Genomic DNA, 17806 nt, shown 5'->3' on the forward strand with positions numbered 1-17806 from the left:
CAATGTCCACTGAAAGATTTGCATAAAGAGCCTTACTAGAGGGACTAGAAGTATGTCAGCTAACATCGGACCCACAGCTTGCAGTACTAAATGTGCAGGAGGAGACGGGTGAAACAGAATGGCCTGAACTTGAAATCTCAGGGATGTGATGTGATAGAGAGGTAAGGGATGCCATCTGAGTTGCAGTATTCAAGAGGGCTCCTATAAATTCCATGGTCTGTACTGGGACTAGGTTTAACTTGGTATGGTTTATTGAGAAGCCCAACGTGTTGAAAACCTGGACCAAGTAGTCCGAGCCTTGTAGAAGTTGATGTTTGGATGGGGCAGTGAGGAACCAATTATCGAGATATGGAAACACCTGTAATCCGTTGAGTCTCAAGTGAGCTGCTACTACTGCCATGCATTTGGCAAACACCCTGGAGGCTGTGGTGAGTCCAACGGGCAGTACTCTGAATTGGTTATGAGAGTCTCTCAACTGAAAGTGTAGATGTCTCCTGGATCGCTTGTCCATTTTTATGTGATAATACGTATCCTGGAGATCTACACAATACATCCAATCATCCTTGCGCAGAAGAGGCAGAATGGACTGAACCATGGCAATTCAGAACTTTGTCTTTTTTACATACTGATTTAAGCTACTTAGATCCAAAATGGGTCTTAGGTCCCCAGTTTTCTTTGGCACCAAAAAAAAAACAGGAATCGGTTCTGAATCCTATCTGGTTGGGTAGAACCTCTTGGATGACTCTTTCTGGAGCAGCTTTTGTATTTCTAGAGCTGCATCTTCTGTCTGACTGGGTGGAATGTCTGGAAGTTTCCTGTTTTGAACAGGAGGTGGACAACACTTCAGAAGCTCTGTCAGGGCTCATGAGAGAAGGAATCTCTGAAGTCTCGATTCTGCAGACCCCCCATGCCTCAAGGATGATGTCTTCCACTGAAGTTTCCTCCTCTGCTTTTGGAAGAATTATCCTTGTGTGAATTCTGGAAAGGCCCCTTAGATTTTCAGAACCACATCTTCTTATTACCTTACTGGTTTCTACAGAATGTCTGTTGAGGGGTAGAAAACTTGATTCTTACAGCAGACAGTCTCTTTCCTTCTTGTTCACTGTGGGTCAGCAATTCTTTAACTGATAGCCCAAACAAGGAAGAGGCATCAGTGGGGACTGTGATTATCTGAGATATTGCCAAGCATGCCAGGAGAAGTAGGGCAGTGGATGTGTACCATACGGCAGAATGAGCTAGCTGGAGTTTTGTAAAGAATTATATATCATTTGTGTATCAAACTGATTTGTACAGATGCTTGTATTTAAAAATGTATTTGTAAAGTTACTCGTGTTAAAAATGTATCAACAGTGTGCCTTACTGAAAAGAAAAGAAATGTACATGTACTACTGTAACTGAATTAAACGTATATGTTTTAACAGATGGTACTGGAAGAGAAGAGGTTAATCACAATCCAGCTGCAGCAAACTTGAAAAAAATAAGTTAAATTAAATTAGGCCACAAAGATTGTATCTTGCAGTTCTGATTGCAGCAAGAGACAAAATGTCTGTGAGAAGCCTGGCTTAGTAGCTCTGCAGGAGGAGAAGAAGTGTTCAAATGGTTTGATGACTTCCAGGAGCAGCAGCAGATCTGAGCAATGCTCTGCGTGTATGGTAACACATAGGTGCTAAATCATGACAGCTTCTAGCAATGGGGACCAGAAGTCAGATGACCAGATGTGATGTCATTGTGTAATCAACTCTGAAATAATATTTACATATTATATTGAGAAGTCTCTCAATCAGACTGAGCACTCTGTTTTTGAAACCTGACCAAGAAGGAAGACCACTCACCTACTTCATCTTGCCTTGTGCTAGCAAGTGACAAGGGACTAGTGCTCTTTAGATTAGTCAATGAAATATACTGAGAATAGTTGAGTATTGTTTTTCTGTAACTGTGTGAATCTTTCCAGCTGTGTTATTTTTTAATATTTCCTGTGACAAACTCTGATGTTTACTGTAAATAGATATTTAATATTTTCTTGTTCTTTTATTATTTATTATTAAATACATTTAAACTTTCTATTGTCGCTGGTCCTTTTAATAAATAATTAAACTTTGATAGTAGTTTCATATATTTATTTGGTGATAACTGTGGCCCCTCCTGAAAGCCTGGCTGTTTGGTCAACATTACCATTTGTATTAAGTATTAATATTAACTTCACTTAGCATAAGTGGATACCCTTTTAAGAGCCTTATAGTAACTAACTGCTGGCAGTGAATCTACCTTGTAGTCTGGACAAAGTTGGCAGAGCGGGAAATCTGTGCCAGCTTTTCCTAGGGGTAGGTGGGTGTGCGTGCGTGCGCGCGCCAGAGCACAGCTGTGGCAGTGGACAGCCTGTGGACCTGGAGAGAGAAAGATACAGAGAAATCCAGACCCCAGCCTGACTGTGTTCCCTGTGTGCTCTTAAGAGAAATTGAGCTTGATGCAGAGAGATCTGCATCTGGAAATACTGAGTGTATCCATTCTATTCCAAGGGAACATCCTTCCCCAGTGTCAGTGGTGAGGATTCAGGGTCGATTACTGGCCCAGAGTAGGGACATCACATACTGGTGAGCAGTGGTGTAGACATTCAATATCTGTAGCATGTAAGCAGTTGTCACTTAAGATGTGCATTCTCTCAGCAGCCATACAGTAAACATTCAGAGTTTCATATCACAACAGGTAATAAAAAACTAATGCCTTTCGGCTTTTCCCAGTTAGGGATCGCCACAGCGGAACTCCGGTTCGCTAATGATTGGCAGTGGATTTTTACGGTGCCGAGGTGCCAGCCCAACACCCAACCTTCAAAGAAGGCACACCCATTCACACATGCACCTACCTGCATGTCTTTAAACATCAATCGACCATGGGGAGGACATGCAGACTTCACACAGAAGGTGCTCCAGCTGAGAATCGAACCGGAGAACCTCTTGCTGTGAGGCAACAATGCTAACTGCTGCACCACAGTGGCCTACATATCCCAACAGGTATTTATTTTTTGTTAGTTTAGTTTAGTCAGGGAAAGAAGGCAAATATATCAGCAGAGGATTATGGCAAGCTGACAAAGAACCAGTTAGCCAAGGTGTGTGAAGCCAAAGGACTGGTGCATGCCAACCTGACTATAGAGAAAATGATTTCAGCCTTAGTCACAGCTCAGACCAGCATCCAGGAGGATAATCAGTCTGGTGATGGGAATTGGCAGCCCTCAAAAACATAACATGTCAACTTTACCTCAGTGGACTTAAAAATCCATCAGGAGTTAAAAAGACTTGAACTGGAGGCCAAACATTTGGAATTAAAATCAGCACAGAGACTGACACATTTGGATGCTGAAGAAAAAGAGAGACTGCAGTGTTTGAAGACCGAAAAAAAGGAAAATCAGCATCAACATGAGAGGGAGATCCTGACTCTTCGCCAGGTTCATGGACGTAATGGGGAGGGGGAAAAATGAACCCCAGAAGCAACAAAGGTCATTAAATTTCTTCCACAAGTTACAGAGGGTGATAATTTTGATAGTTTTATTTATATTTGAAAGCGTATGCAAACGGCATAGTGTTGACCAAGGGCTTTGGATATAGTTCCTGACCCCCCTTACGCCATGGTAAAGCTGTAGCTGATGATTCTAAATTGCCTGATATTGATTGTTTAAACTATGAAAAAGTACAGAAATGTTTACTTGAATGTTTTAAGTGAACACCTGTAGCTTACAGGAAAAGTTTTGTGAGCACAGATGCAAGGCAGATGAAAGTGTGTGATTATATTACTGAGTTAAGCACTTATTTTCATAGGTGGATGAGGGGGTGTCAGGTCACCACTTTTGAAAAGCTGGCAGACCTTTAGGTAAGGGAACAAGCCCTTAGCACTTTGCCTAATCACATGATCATCTGGTTGGCAGACAGAGAATGTAACTCTGTAGATGAGCTTGGGAAAAAGGGGGATCTCTACACAGGCATCAAGCAGGCATCTCAAGCAGGGCATAACTGCACAGGAAGGGGATACCCAGTGCTACACATGGACATAAGGGAACCCATGGTGACAGCCTAAACCACCGTAACACAGTCCACCAGTAACAGAGGAAGCCACTAGTTCAAGTACACGGTCAAGATCAATGGTTAAATCTTAAATTAAACCAGTGGGGCCATGTATCATATATAGATGTCCATGGATGCAAGGTGGGGAACAAAAGGTTGGGGAGCCAGCAAGTAGGAATGACAGTATGCCAGTGGTAAGTTGTCTGGAGACAACAGGGGTACCAAACTATCACAAGAGGTTATATCGTATCTTAGTGGATAGAAAACAGGCCACTGCTAACAGAGAGACAGCCTCTGATATAACCATTGTGAAGCCTGTAGTCATTAAAGAGGAGCAGTACTTGCTTGGGCAGTCTACTCCAGTCAGAGCTTTAGGAGGGATCCCATTCCAAATGCTTTTGGTCAGGGTTGGTTCACCTTGACTGGGTGGGTGGAAAAGGAAGCAAGAAAGTAGGTGTGTGAGTATATCCCTGCAGACGTCCTGACAGGGAATGATTTTGATAATGCAGTACCTTGTGTGCATACAGTTACATGCAGTCAGGCTTGGAGACAGGCATGTGGGTCTGGAAGCCTGGGGGAGACCCAGAAAGACACCACACCTGAAGCCAGGGCTGGTGGTGTGGCTATTTCAGGGATGGAGCTACCCTGCAACAGTGATCCTGAAGGGGAGACACAGTTGCTGGTAGGTACTGATGTTCCCTTGGACAGAGTGACTGCAAGGGCAGAGGTGAGTGGTAGTACCCAGGCTGACAGTGATGCACCGCTGTCAGAGGATACCAGAATTCCTGTAGAAAGGAAGCTGGAAGGAGTCACAAAAGTAGAACTGAGACAGGCTCAACTCTCAGACCCTACATTAAGAGGCTTGAGGGAGGTAGCTAGGGACGCACCTGAGTCTCAGTGAAAAGGGGAGTCTGTATACTGGAACAAAGGGTTACTGTATAGAGTGGACCCCTAAGGGAGGACTAGAGGGTGAGGTAATACAGCAGTTGGTAGTGCCTAGTGCCTACCATCTGGCACCTCTAGCCATAGCCCATGACATTCCTTTTACAGGTTACATGGTCAAAAAGTATACCAAAAGACATATTATGCAGAACCTTTATTTGCCTGGAATTGCAAGGGATTTAACAGGGTAGTGTAAGACCTGTCAAGCAGTGCCAAACAGTAGGCAAGGCAGGAGACAAGGTCAAAGCTACCTTGATGCCTCTGCCTGTGATTGACGAGCCATTTCAGAGGGTAGGTATGGATATTGTGGGGACTCTGAGTACCCCAAGTTCCACAGGGAAGACGTATATCCTAGTAGTAGTTGATTATGCTACCAGATACCCTGAGGCAGTGTCTCTGTCCTCCATTGAGACAGAGAAGGTGGCAAATGCTTTGCTAGGGATTTTCAACAGGGTAGTTTTCCCATGAGAAATACTGACTGACAGAGGCGCTAATTTCATATCAGACCTACTGGCTTGTCTGTAGAAGCACTGTGGGGTGAAGAACCTAAAGACCACCCCCTACCATCCCCAGATTAATGGTCTTGTGGAGAGGTTAAACTCTACACTAAAGACCATGCTACAGGCATTTGCAGACCAGTTTAAGAGAGAGTGAGACAAATATTTGCCCCATTTGCTATTTGAGAGGTACCCCAGGAATCCACAGGTTTTTCACACTTTAGTTGCTGTATGCACATAAGGTGAGGGGGCCTTCAGATTTGATCTGTGAGGAGTGCAAGAGTGAATGTGAATCCCACAAGGAGTCTGCTGTGACATATGTCCTAAACCTCAGGACAAGGCTTAGGAAGCTCATGGGTTTGGGCCAGGAAAACCTGCAGGAGCCCAACAGCAGAAAAAAAGGTCTGGTATGACACTAATGCTCGAACCAGAGAGTATGCTGTAGGACAGCAGGTGATGGTTTTCATTCCTGTCAGACACAATAAGCTGCAGGCAGCTTGAGAGGGACTCTTCAATGTGGTAAGAAAGGTCAGTGATGTTAACTACATGGTAGAACTGCTAGGCAGGAAGCAGGGGCACAAATTATACCATATTAACATGATGAAACCTTACCATGACAGGGAGGCCCTAGTGTTGAGTATTTGTGGTGGATGGCAGGAGGAGTTTGAGGGGGATCTTATGACTGCTATCCTCAGTTAGCCTCATACTGACACCTCAGTGGAAGGGGTAGCAATGTCTCACTGGCTATCCCCTACCCAGGATCAAGAAATCCAAGCAGTGTTACAGGAGTTTGGGGGCATGTTGACTGGGAAACCTGGGTGCACCCACATGGTACAGCACCATGCAGATACAGGACCCCAAAGGCCTATCAAGCAGGCACCTTACAGGGTGCCTGAGCGAGCAGACGCAGGGAATGCTGGAACTAGGGGAAATCCAGGAGTCCAGCAGCCCTGGGCCTCCCCATCAGTGCTGGTACCAGAGAAAAATGGCAGCACCAGGTTCTGTGTCGACCTTAGGAAACTAAATAGTCACACAGAATCAGATGCTTACTCCATGTCTAGGACAGATGAAGCCTTAGAGCAGCTGGGTGGGACTAAGTATCTGACCATGGGTTACTGGCAGGTGCCCTTGACTCCTACCGCTAGACAGAGGTCAACCTTTCTGACTCCTTTCGGATTACACAAGTTCACGAAGATGCCCGTTGGGATGAAAAATGCCCCAACAACCTTCCAGCGTTTGGTAGATCATATCCTAGCAGGAGCAGAAGATTATGCCCTTGCTTACCTTGATGAAATTGCTATTTACAGCAATCCCTGGCATGAGCAGCTTCAGCATTTCAGGGACGTCTTCGGTAGACTGCAAAGGGCAGGGTTGACCATTAAGCCCAATAAGTGTAGGTGGGTATGGTAGAGGTCTCCCAGCTGGGACACAGAGTGGGGAGTGGTAAGATCAGGCTGGAACCTGCCAAAGTGGAAGCCATTCAGGCTTGGCCTGCCCCTGTTACCAAAAAACAGGTGATGGCATTCTTGGGGACAGTGGGGTACTATAGAAAGTACATTCCCAATTATAGTACAATAGTTGCTCCCCTCAAAGACCTGATGAGGAATAATAGGCCAGACAAGGCAGTAAGGACCCCAGCCTGCAAGTAGGCATTCCAAGAGCATAAAGGAGCTTTGGGAGGAACCCTTTGTGTTAAGCAGTCCAGATTACAGCAAATAATTTGTTGTACAAGTGGATGTTTCAAACCATGGGATGGAGGTTGTACTCAGCCAGGTTTCCTCAGAGAAAGAAGAGCACCCAGTGGTATATCTCAGCCATAGACTCCAACCCAGGGAGGAATGTTATTCAAAAGTAGAAAATGAATATTTAGCCATGGTATGTGCACTGCAGAAACTTCAACCCTATCTGTATGAAAGGAAATTCACTGTAGTTACAGACCACAATCCCTTAACATGGCTACATTGTGCCAGCCAGCAAAATGCCAAGCTACTAAGGTGCAGCCTAGGATTGCAGGCATATATAACAGTGCAGCACCATAGTGGAGTGAGCAATGCCACTGCAGATGGGCTCTCAAGATAGGGTATGGGGTAATGTATTACCAGATAGGCTCATTTCACTCAATCAACGTTTCTCAAGGGTCACTTGAAAAACTAAAATGAGTCTTCAAAGAGGGGAGAAATGTGATGATATGAGGTATTGCTAGCCATGCCAAGAGAAGTAGGGCAGTGGATGTGTAACATATGCCAGCATAACCTAGCTGAAGTTTTATAAAGAATTATATATCATTTGTGTATCAAACTGATTTGTACAGATGCTTGTATTTAAAAATGTATTTGTAAAGTTACTCGTTTCAAAAATGTATCAACAGCGTGCCCTGCAGGAAAGAAAATAAATGTACATGTATTAATGTAACTGAATTAAATGTATATGTTTTAACACAGAATACTGGAAGAGAAGAGGTTAACCACAATCCAGTTGCAGCAAACTTTGAAAAAAATAGCTGAAATTAAATTAGGCCTAAAGATTGTATCTTACAGTTCCGATTGCAGCCATTCACAAAATGTCTGTGAGAAGCCTGGCTTACTAGCTCTGTAGGATGAGTACAAGTGTTAAAATGGTTTTATGACATCCAGGAGCAGCAGCAGCTCTAAACAATACTCTATCTGTGTGTATGGTAACACATAGGTGCTAAATCCTGACAGGCTTCTAGCAATGGGGGTTGCATGAGAACCAGAAGTCAGATGACCAGATGTGATATAATTGTATAATCAACTCTGAAATAATATTTAGAAATTATATTGAGAAGTCTCTCAATCAGACTGAGCACTCTGTTTTTGAAACCTGACCAAAAAGGAAGACCACTCACTTACTTCATCTTGCCTTGCTCTAGTAAGTGACCAGGGACTAATACTCTTTAGATTAGTCAGGAAAATACAGTGAGAATAGTTGAGTATTGTTTTTCTGTAACTGAGTGAATCTTTCCAGCTGTGTTATTTTTATATTGTTATACCCCTTGACCTATGAGGCGCCATCTTTTGTTAGCACACCTTATCATAGTCCCTGGCTGCTGTCCGCTCTGCCCTGGCGTCTTTGCCCCTGTACCCAGCTCAACTTTCTCCTGCTCCTAATATAACCACTACCTACCTGGTGAGATAAGAATCCCATCCAAAGTCCTGCAACCTCATTTACCATCTTCTTTTCTCAGCACCCTCTATCAAGGAAGAAAGAAATACCCAGCTCAACTTTCTCCTGCTCCTAATATAACCACTACCTACCTGGTGAGATAAGAATCCCATCCAAAGTCCTGCGACCTCATCTACCAGCTTCTTTTCTCAGCACCCTCTATCAAGGAAGAAAGAAAGTATGTTATTGGCTAAGTCCACATTGTAAATCAGACCCCTGTCTACTACATGCTTCAGGGCTCCAAAGTTTGCAGTGAGCTTGAGCAGCCAGCTTCCCTTTGCCCCTCCTCTCTATCTACCCAACAGCCAACTCACCTCTACCACTTACCTAAACCCTCTCTTACTATACATCTCTTCTACCACAGTTCTACACCTGTTAGCTCCCTTACACACGTACCTACAATACCAGATCTTCTCACTAGGTGGCACCTTTATCCTATCCATCTTTCTCTGCCTCTCTCTGTTCTACCTCTGTAATTTCAACTAATTTCTTATGTCCTTGACCTGATCCTCTTCATACTCGCCTTGTGCCCTTTCAGTACTTTGCCCCTCTGGCTCTCCTTTTCGGTAGACTCCTGTACCATCTCAGACCTTCTCCACTCAGGTCCTACCTATCTAACCTGTAGCTAACTGCATTGCTGATAGTGACAAAAGGAATAGAAGTTAGAGAGGAAAACTATCTATAGAGCTCTCATCTAGCGACTGCCATTATACTGCTCTACTTCCCTCTCCAGTTCTATCCCTCCTATCTTACTTCACTTCTGTACCTCCGGTTGTAGAATAGCCACTTAACCTCTCAGGAGTGGCTTGTAACCCGCCCCACCCAACTGTAATCTGTTCCACGCCTTTCCCCCTTGCCTCTAGTTCCTGGGGAAGTTATTTATACCCCTTGACCTATGAGGCACCATCTTTTGTTAGCACACCTTATCATAGTCCCTGGCTGCTGTCCGCTCTGCCCTGGCGTCTTTGCCCCTGGTAAGTGGTGGTAGTGGTCTCTTTGCCTGGCTTACTAAAATTGTATGCATTTGCGTATTACATGGTCGTCTAATTGTTACAGCGTTTGCTGTGGACTGAAGATTTTGTCTTTAATACCTAGCGATATATGTATAGCACTTTTGCTCTGCAACAGTAATTGCAAAATTTGCCTAGTTATTGTTTGTCTGTAATTTGACTGCGGATAATAGTTTTTCCTCTCACGCTGGCAAGGTTGGGATCTTTCATATCTGGTTATTCTGTTTCTGCTAAGGCAGTATTGGTATCGCTTATGCGACCCACGTGAAGGATCGGACTTATTCTGTCTCTAAACCCCAAGTCCGCTGTCTTGTTTTGGGATACTCTGGGTCTATCTGTACTATGTTGTAGCTGTTTTTGTGACCGTGTGCTCACTGTCCTTTGCCCATTTGTTTAAACTTGGACAGGTTGTTAGTTCGACAACGGAGTGGATAACCTTCTTGCCTAGTACATGTTAAATTTGCATGCGAACTCTTGTTTTCTGCATGTCATGACCAACAACTCTGGATATAGCCCATCTCCTTATTAGTATTGAGCTTATAGCCTACACGGCTATTGTAAACTGCGCCACCCACGTGGAATGAGACTGAGCATTCTGTCTTGAGGTTTTTCTCTAATTACAGCCCTGCAAGCGAACACTTGTTCCTGCAAGTATATGACTGTGAATTTGACCAACTTAAAGTTCTCAGCGATTTTACAGCTGAAACGGCTATTTGCAACCATGCCTCCCACGTGGAGCAAGTTGAAGCAGTCCTTTGGGTCTTACAATATTTACAGCCGTGCAGGCTAATACCCTTTCCTAAAGGCATATGATTGTTGCGAATGTGAATGTGGTAATTTTAAAGTGATTAATGCTTGTACAGCTGAAACGGCTTTTTCAACTACGCCACCCACGAAGAGCTGATCTGAATCCCTGGGAAACTCTATTTTAGGCTCACAGCCAGGTATGACTGGAAGTGAACATGCTTCACCTGAGAAGCTTGACTGAGTGTACTATAGTCGCTTATTCCATCCTATTTACAGCCTGTAATGGTGGCTTGTAGTTGTACCACCATTCCTACTCCTGTTTGAACGTGCCTAAGCAATATTCTTCCTTTAATCATTCACTTTACATATGCAGTATTTACTAGCTACCTTTATATTAAATTGTAAAACTGGTAACTACTCGCTACTCACTAAATCTGCAAAGGGTATCTCTTTTGGGACCTGACACTTGACAAAGCTGCTCTACTTAAGCAGCTTCCAGGAAATACTGTCCCCAAGATCTTTAAGGGAATTCATGCTGCACCGCCTGCCAGACAAATATCCCTAGGGAATGAGGGCCCCCTCATTTATTGCTTAGCTTGCACCTACAGGCCATTATTGGAATAACATATATCCTATCTTCCCTGGACTGCTTAAATGCTGACCTTATTCACTGTATTTTTTGTTCCTTTGCAACTATCCTAAATGCTAGTCCTTTGATTTGTTAGAGACATGCTTAGAATGCCTAAATGTATGTATCTACCTCATATTTAACTGCGAATGTTGTAATATTGTATTTGCAACTAACATGAAGGCTATTCCTTTGAAATGCTAGTGACATGCTTAGATTGCATAAATATATGTACCTACCTCATATTTAAATGTGAATGCTTGAAATGTTGCATTTGTTACTGCTAGCTTATACTACTTATATATATGCTGAATGCTAACTTTTCTCTTCTGTATATTTGTCTCCCTTTCTCCCCAAAGTACCCAGCTCAACTTTCTCCTGCTCCTAATATAACCACTACCTACCTGGTGAGATAAGAATCCCATCCAAAGTCCTGCGACCTCATCTACCAGCTTCTTTTCTCAGCACCCTCTATCAAGGAAGAAAGAAAGTATGTTATTGGCTAAGTCTACATTGTAAATCAGACCCCTGTCTACTACTTGCTTCAGGGCTCCAAAGTTCGCAGTGAGCTTGAGCAGCCAGCTTCCCTTTGCCCCTCCTCTCTATCTACCCAACAGCCAACTCACCTCTACCACTTACCCAAACCCTCTCTTACTATACATCTCTTCTACCACAGTTCTACACCTGTTAGCTCCCTTACGCACTTACCTACAATACCAGATCTTCTCACTAGGTGGCACCTTTATCCTATCCATCTTTCTCTGCCTCTCTCTGTTCTACCTCTGTAATTTCAACTAATTTCTTATGTCCTTGACCTGATCCTCTTCATACTCGCCTTGTGCCCTTTCAGTACTTTGCCCCTCTGGCTCTCCTTTTCAGTAGACTCCTGTACCATCTCAGACCTTCTCCACTCACGTCCTACCTATCTAACCTGTAGCTAACTGCATTGCTGATAGTTTTCCTCTCTAACTTCTATTCCTTTTGTCTCTACCCGCTCCGTTCGCCCTGCGAGCTCACTCCCCTCCCCTACCCCCAATTCCCACCCACCCCCACTGCATCTACATTTATACCCATCTAACCACTCCTACTTCCTCTCCAACATCGAAACTCCACCCCTTCCTCTTCCTATCTCCTCCCACTTTCATACAACCCTTACTTCACATCCCTCCCTCCTCCTTACTCAACACCACTACATTGCTTATCAATACCCTAACATGCTTAAAAAATACTCATCCTTCCCAATTCAACTACTACTCCTCCTGAACCTTACCTACATCTACTATCTTACCCAACCTTATCCCATCACCCACTCACCACTCTAACAACCTGCCCTCTCCATACTTCACAATCCAACTTCTTCAACTCAATCTCCCCTGAACTATATCCCATCAGCAACAACCTATGTTTTCATTTCAAACTATTCCCCCCTCTTAAAACCTCATCAACTACTCTACCCTCCATACCTCCCACTACTCTATCAATTTATACCTCTCAATCGAAACAATCCAAATACCTTCACTACTTAACTCAACTTCTAACTTCCATACTTTTATCTGGTGATATACACCCTAACCCAGGCCCAACCCCCTCCTCCTCAATAACTAAATCCATCCTACTTGCATCTCTTAATGCACAAAGTTTAGCTAACAAAATTCCAAATCTCCATGCCTGGCTGCTTCATAACAAACCAGACATCCTAGCTATATCTGAAACCTGGCTAAAACCACATGTAAAAAATGAAGAGATATTACCACCCAATTACTCTATCATCAGAACAGACAGAACCCATAAAAAGGTGGTGGAGTGGCTCTAATCTACTCTTCCTCCCTATCTATAACACCCTACAATAAAGCCATTCCAAAGTTCACTAATGCAGAATTAATACTAGCTCATCTTCAGCTAAACAAACATAAATCTATATACATTGCCTCTCTTTACATTCCCCCTGGAGACAATGTCCCAATACTCGAAGAAATCCTCTCCTGGCTATCAACTAACATCTGTAATGAAACTATAATCATGGGAGACACTAATATTAATTGGTCTTCCATTCAGTCCCCTACTCATCCCCTCAACATCAACCTATACAACTACTCTCAACTCATCAACTCCATAACTAGGCCATCCAAAGACTTCACTAGTGGCAACATTTTAGACTGGATTCTAGTCTCCCACCCCCACAACTATCCTGACAGTGGAACCCTCCTGACTCCCTCAGTGACCACCTTCCCATCTTCGCTAGACGTTTCTCTTCTCCCCTACTAGCTACTCATACTTACTTAACTACCCAATGTCATAGAAACTTTAACCCAGAAGCTTTCTCTGACACCCTTAAATCACTTAACTGGTACCCTCTAAAACTCTACCACTAGCTAATGCAATAACTCACTTTAATACTACCTTCCTACATCTCCTAAATAATCACGCTCCCTTAATAACCAAAAGAATAAAAAGGAAATCCACCCCCTGGATTACTAAAAGTACACTAGCCACCATGCGACTTAGAGATAAAGCCTGGACACAATACCAGAGGAACAAATCTACATCTAACCTTAATGAATACAAAACTCTTCGTAACTCAGTTAAAAAGCTTATCTCAGCAGACCGTCATAACTACTTCGTCCAACTTCAAAGCAACCATAAAACCAACCCACAAAAGTTCTGGAGAGGTATAACTACCCTCTTAAAACCTGGTACTACAGAAAACCCTAACCCCTCCCAAATGTACAAGACTCTGATCTTGCTACCCAATTCAATTCTTTCTTTATTGACTATTTCCAAACTTACCTCTTCTTTTTCAAATAACAATCCACTTCCTACCTCCACTTCTCCTCACCCATCTCCCCTTCCAACTTCTTTCTCTCATTCCTCACCCTCTCAACCTCCACCATTTTTCATTAAACCTATTCCTACTTCTACTATAAGAAAACTCCTGCAGAAACTAAAACCATGCACCAATGCCCCTGATAACATCCCCTCATACTTCCTCAGCATAGCTGCTGAAGCCATTGCCCTCCCTATCAGTATCCTAATCAACCGCTCTATCCAGGAAGGTCTTGTTCCTGAAATCTGGAAAAAGCACATCATTCCCTGCACAAGGAGGAAATAATACTAATATTTCCAATTTCCATCCCATCGCCATCCTCTCTCCAATTTCTAAAGTCCTAGAGAAATGTATCCACCTTCAGCTCCTCCCCCATCTCTTAGACAACAACCTATTAACTCCTACCAAACACGGATTCAGACCCCATCATAGCACTATGACTGCCCTCCTTTCCTTCCTTGAAACTGTGAATAAAGCTAGAGATTCTGGCTTCACTGTATCTACCATCCTTCTCGATCTCTCTAAGGCCTTCGACACTATCTCTCATAACCTACTTCTTACTAAACTAGCTAACCTAAACCTCTCCCCCTCTTCCCTCAAATGGTTTACCAGCTATCTCTCCAATAGGCAACAAGCTGTCAAATGGAAAAAGGCCACCTCCTCTTTCCTCATCTCCCCCACAGGTGTCCCACAAGGTTCCATACTGGCCCCCCTCCTCTTCAACATTTTCATTAATGACTTTTACCACTCTATCCCTCTTGCTAACATTATCCAATATGCAGATGATTCCACAATCATCTGTGCTGCCCCATCCATACCAACTCTTTTAAAACTAACTCAAGATGCCTTCTCTACTACAGAACAATGGATGAAAGACAACCATCTAGCACTCAATGCTGCTAAAACTAAACTTATGATTTTTACCTCTTCTAAAACTAAGAATTTCGATCAAAATTTATTCTCCATCACCAGCCAAAATACAACAAGTCTTGAGCTGGTATCTGAAACCAAACTCCTAGGAGTTCAAATAGATGACAGGCTCAAATTTAACTCCCATCTACTACTAAACATAAAAAAAACCAACCAAAAACTTGGCATGCTCTACCGACACAATTGGTTCCTCACCTCAACTACTAAAACTTACTCTCTCTCTACTACATTTCCCTTACCCTCCCTTCTCTATGGAGCCCCTCTTCTAACAAACCTACAATTATCTCTCAAAACCAAACTGTCCTCTTGTTACAATAAAATAGCCAGATTTGCCACTAGCAACAAATCATCAACCCATCACTGTGAATCTCTCCACAAACTATACTGGCTTGAGCTTCCCAACTACCTCTCCTACACTCAGCTCACCTATGCTCATAAACTAATTTTCCAGCCATCCCTCTGTCCCTCCCTCTCCACTACCTTTAAAATGCACCACACACAAAGACTTCTCAGATCCAACAATCAAAACCTTATAGAAGTTTACAGACCCCTCCACCCCCCAGGACAATACCTCCTCTCACACTCTCTAGCACGCCTATGGAACTCCCTTCCCCCCTCCATTCGTACCATTACTAGCCTCCCATCCTTTAAAAAATCACTCCACTCTCATCTAACTTCCACATGGGAATGCTCCTGCTTCCATCCCTCATAACTTACACTTTACTTCAACACTCTTTCCCTGCCTTCTCTCAAATCCCAAGTAACAAATTCTTGCTTGCTTCTATTATACAACTCCTTACTAGAAAAAATAAATAAATAAATAAATTATTAACTTTGATTGAAATACTTTTGATCAGTCTGTTTTACCTCTGTAATCTTCATTCGTTCTATGTGTGTATATTAATCTTAGTGTGTTTACTTAGTTTGTATATTAACCTTTCTGTAATCTGTATGAGGAGCTTTTCTCCCCAGGACTCCATTGAAAATGGGCTCTTCAGGCCCAATGGACTATCCTGGTTAAACAACTGCAAATAAATAAATAAATAAATATTTCCTGTGCTAGAACTCTGGTGTTTACTATAAACAGATATTTAGTATTTCACGTTCTTTTATTACTTATTATTAAACATATTTAACCTTTCCATTGTGGCCGGCACTTTTAGAAAATAATTAAGCTTTGAGAGTAGTTGCATATATTTATTTGGTGATAACAGTGGCCGCTCCTGAAAGCCTGGATATTTGGTCAACATTACCATTTGTATTAATATTAACTTCACTCAGCATAACTGTATACCCTTTCAAGAGCCTAATAGTAACTAATTGGTGGCAGTGAATCAACCTTATAGTCTGGGCAAAGCTGGTAGAGTGGGTAAGTTGTGCCAGGTGTGTGTGTGTGTGTGTGTGTATGAAAATTCAATCTCAGCGTGTGCATGTCAGGTACAAGGATCAGGGATATGAAGCACTGGTTTCACAGAGAGGGCGCTGAATACAGCCGTGCCAGTGGAAAGCCTTACTGGGGACATGAGGAGAGACAGATAGAGAAATTCAGACCCCGCACTGGCTGTGCTCCCTGTGTGCTCTTAAGGAAATTTATGCTTCATGCAGAGAAGTCTGCATCTGGAAATACTGAGTGTATCCATTTATATTCCACGTGAACGTCTCTCTCCATTGTCATTGGTGAGGATTCAGGCTCCTTGATTACTGGCCAAACTGGGGATGTCACAGGGGCACTGACAAAGGATGTTTTGAAGGGTTCTGCAAAGTCGCATAGCCTCGTTCAAGCACGTCTCCTAATGGCTATGCCTGAACCAGCAGCTCATGAGGCATCCTCTGTTGTGTGGGAGATCAGCCTCATCAATGCATTAGAAATGGACAACAGAGTGGCCAGTAGTGAAATCTTTTTCAGGTCCTCCACAGACTTGGATTCAGAGAGAATATTTGACAGCTCCTTTGTCAAACCTCGCTGAAGCCAAGTAAAATGTGCCAGACAGTTTACTGACCTTGGTGCGAACGTATCTGAGGTGTACATTCACTTTCCAAATCTGTCTATAGTTGTGACTCCCTGTTCGGTGGATGGATAGAGGGGCTTTGTTCAGCTAGCTCCTTCTTGGTGGCTGCTGCTAGCACTACAGCATCAACCAGGATTCCCTTGTTCCAGTGAGGTCTATCAGCAGGAGGGACCAGAAATCTGTCCGGCCACTTAGGCATAGGTTCGACAGTGTCTGGTTCCTTTCAAGCCTGGTGGGAAACCAAGTCAGCAAGTTCATCCACTGGGGTGAGTGACATCACCCACGATGTAAATGGTTCAGCACCAAAAACCTCTAGAAACACTGACTCTTTAGGAGAAGGAGGCTGGGAAGACCAGCCCCCCCCTTCTGTTTGACGATTTAAAGGACATCTCCAAACGAGATGTCATTGGGTGGCGATATGGAGGATACTTCTCCCTCAGCAAAATAAGTGTCTTCCATGAGAGACTCCATGGGGGAGTCTATGTGTCTCCTCTTACATGTCCTCTTCTGGGGGACCCCTTCCATGGGGTGCTTGGGATAGGTAACAGAAGAGGGGTTAATTCCTCTAGGGAACCTGTTTGGAGACTTTCAAGAACTGGCTGTCCCTGTGGAACAGGTCTGATAGGCTCAGAGCTTGGACCAGCGAGGATTGATCATTAGAATCTGAGATAAAAGAGGATGGTTCTCTATGAAAACAGAAAGCCTTGTCACCTTGAAAGCTGATGGACCATGGGATACCTGCCCCCTCCTCCACAGAGCAGAAGGCTCTGAGGAAGGAAGGTCAGAGATGCCTCAGGATCCGAGCCTCATGGGGAGAATTGGATCCAAGCTGTTCAAGCCCGAAGGGATGAGTCCGACATACTCAGGCCAAATCCAAGCCTTGAAACCCAGTGCCGACCTCTTGGATCTGAGATGCATTCTGATCTGAGGGTATCGGAGCAGAACTGGTCAGCGACACTGTCGGAGTCGAACAGGGTACTTACT

The 17806-nt window shown here is 43.6% G+C and overlaps 1 protein-coding gene across 2 annotated transcripts in view; it reads right to left on the minus strand.

Moving 5' to 3' along the window:
- CARF (calcium responsive transcription factor) overlaps positions 1–17806 on the minus strand; it is a 2518000-nt gene that overhangs the window by 1733840 nt on the left and 766354 nt on the right. The window lies entirely within an intron of this gene.

This window comes from Protopterus annectens, chromosome 6.part0 (assembly GCF_019279795.1).
Source record: "Protopterus annectens isolate FY-2018-M chromosome 6.part0, PAN1.0, whole genome shotgun sequence".
Taxonomy (NCBI): domain Eukaryota; kingdom Metazoa; phylum Chordata; order Ceratodontiformes; family Protopteridae; genus Protopterus; species Protopterus annectens.